The sequence below is a fragment of the Phalaenopsis equestris genome, unplaced genomic scaffold (assembly GCF_001263595.1).
Source record: "Phalaenopsis equestris unplaced genomic scaffold, ASM126359v1 Scaffold000002, whole genome shotgun sequence".
NCBI lineage: Eukaryota > Viridiplantae > Streptophyta > Magnoliopsida > Asparagales > Orchidaceae > Phalaenopsis > Phalaenopsis equestris.
In genome coordinates, this window is record NW_018164444.1 from 77,992,841 (window position 1) to 77,995,975 (window position 3,135).

Below are 3,135 nucleotides of genomic sequence, written 5' to 3' on the forward strand. Positions count from 1 at the left end.
ATATCTCACACCTAATCATTCATATTTACACATAAAACACTCAAATATTCAATATCACATTAAAAATAACATCATTATCACTTTTTTAAACGTGAAATACATTTTTTCATGTAGCACTAAAGTGCTATGCATGTAAGGACCAAAGTAAAGGTAAGAGATATATAAATACCCAAGAATTGTGTGCAACATATGCAAATTTCACATTAAAAACAGATGTACATCATCTGAAAATTTAGATATTTAGGATTAATGTCTAGAAATATATCATCAACATGTCATTATACGGTAAACCATAATTTGCATGCAAATAGTTTGCTTTCCATCCAGTTTTCAACCCAGCATACCACCACTTAATGCCAAATAATTTTCTAATGGTCAAAATTCTTGTTTTTGCAATGATTGATATGAACACTGTAGAGCAAAATGAGAATTTACAAAGAAGAAACATAAAGGTCTATCATATCATAAAAAAATTTCAACTACCGCTATGGTGGATGGCCTTTCGGCCAAAATTATGAATAATGTTTACGATTTAACGCCAAAATGCCACTAGAGCGAGAGATTGCTACATACCAGTTGCTAGAATTTCTGATCGAATGGGAGAGATGATAATCCTTTTGAAACTGAATACCAGACCTGAAACATTAAAAACTGCAGGGAATGAAAGCGATGTTGGGGCTAAATATTGTTATAGGAAGCTCTTCGTAATTATATCAGATCAACAATTAGGAAAAGAAAAAAAAAAGGAGATTGTGGCAGAATCTGTTGATGCGCATGTATCAAGATAGTGAGAATTCTTGCCTCTAACTTTTGTTTTTAAAACATATTTATTTGATATATATTTTAGATATTTTTATTATTTTTTTAAAACACTTCTAAACAATCTTTACATGTTTTGAGTGTTGAGTGTTTTTAAAAAGCATATTTTATTTTAGCATGCCAACCATATATTATTTCAAATAAAAATATAAGTAAAATAAAATATATAAAAACAAATAATAAAGATGATCCCAAATGGCACTTTGATTATCATATCAACTGATTTGGGCACAATCATTTTATTTTTTTATTTTTTTGTTTTATGTTTCTATTTTATTTCAGTTTGATTTGAAATAAAATATGTTTAGTATATCGAAAATAAATCAAATTATTTTTAAAACAAATCAAAAATTATAAGTTATTTTGATTAATAAAAAATAAAAATATACTAAAAAAATAAAAATAAAATTGATCCCAAGCGTACCCTTGGTTTTATTAAAGCATAACACATGTAGAATGAAATTAAAAAACATAATTGAAATAATCCAAATAAGAAAGTCAAAATATTACATTCGAAGCACCTGAAACATCACTATTTGCAAAATCTAGCGCCCAAATGATATTTTAAAATACCGAAACGATGTGTTTACACGTGCCACAATCAACCCATTGAGAATTTGATAAAAAAATAAAAAATAAGGGTTGGGGTTACATCATGATTTTTGATATTTGAATGAGATTATGGACAATGGATGAAAGTGGACGCTAGATTTGTAAATAGCAATGTTTCAGATGCTATGTATGTAATTGTTTCTCAGCAATACCTGAAGCAACTCGTTGAGTCAACCCAAGATGGTCATTCCATGTGAATTTACCTTCTAATCTTCAGCCACTTGCCTCATGAGCTGCCACTCATCAGCCAAAAGTCTTGGTAGGAGTCGAGACTGGATATGCTCCAGAAACTCGGAATGCAACAACCGCACTTTCTCAATCTTCTCATATTCAGCGGTTCCCTTGTGGACCAATTTTAACTGAACATTTAGTTCCTCTCTTCTATTACTTGGTACTGGTTTGACCTGAATATGGCTACCTAACTCAGTAAAAGCTTTGGAATATATAAGAAATGGGGCATTTACATGCATACCACCCAATTCCTATGTATTTGCATATTGAAAATTTAAACTTTGCTTTTTTACATGTATCTATGTAAAAATCTTCCTATAAAAATATATCCACTGAAGTTTTCAATGTTGTTTCTCATTAAACATTGAACTTATGCATTGTTTAAATTATGGACAGGTCAATGACTGCAGTAACAAACATCCCTACAGAAGATTACCAAACCAGCAGCATTTCAAGAAGAATGCTGAAGTGTAATAAGAGTTTTTATTGTTCTATTCAGATTAAAAGACCCTTCACAATTGCATAGCCATATATCTGATAGTAAATCAGGAATATGTGAAACACAATGTATGTAATTAACAGTGCTGCTTGATAGCCTTAAACAACAATTGACACAATTTAGATGTAAACATGTAAAAATAAGAAAATATAGTAATACTTAAAATAGATCACTGTAAAACGAGATAAACAAATTCAACACAACTATTTTGTATTTTGTCGAGGTGACACAGTCTTCTGCATCGCAACAGATAAAGTGAATCGCTAATGAATTCATAAAAAATGAATACTAGTTTTAAAATGAGATACAATTCAACATTAATTTCATTTAAAATAATACTTAGAATTGACATTAATTTCATTCAAAATAACCCATTTATCATCAACCTATAAATAATGCAAAACGTTAAATATTGCAAACAAATACTCCAACACCATAATCACGCCAAAAAACATAAAGCTGTAGAACATTAATAAATGGAGGGAGGATCTCATAAGCTATGAAATACAATGCATACATACTAACCTCATATGCTGGCATAAACCCTTCTGCTATTCCAAAACAAGCATCATCAATTATCCAAGGTCTGGAAAAAAGTAAATTTCATTAGAAATATTGAAGTACTCTCACTTTCAATAATATGTGCTTGACCTTCAAACCAGTATTGAAAAGGAAAAGCACCTACCATATCAGCAGTCAAATAATAGGAATTATGGCTCTATTATATAAATGCAACTTATATTCTATGAATTAGTCTCTTTATATAAATCTTATGGAATTAATTTTTTTGGAAAACATTAGAATTATTATGAAGCAAGAGCTTCCCGCGACTATAGGATTTTGCAATCTTAAGAGATGGGCCAATACAGTCTTGTTTTCCTTTCTTATGCTTTATTTCCTATTACGCTTCATTCCTTCTTAGACATCAGTCAGGACAGCCATCGGTATTTGTTCCTCCCTTTGAGGGATGTATC

The 3,135-nt window shown here is 30.2% G+C and overlaps 1 long non-coding RNA gene across 1 annotated transcript; it reads right to left on the reverse strand.

Annotated features, from left to right (window-relative positions):
- Positions 1-341: 341 nt before the first annotated feature.
- LOC110023033 lies at positions 342-2,761 on the reverse strand. Its single transcript, XR_002293837.1, has 3 exons — positions 2,687-2,761; positions 1,584-1,835; positions 342-636 (listed from the first exon to the last, which is right to left on the reverse strand). It is a non-coding gene; the product is annotated as an uncharacterized LOC110023033 (long non-coding RNA).
- Positions 2,762-3,135: the final 374 nt, after the last annotated feature.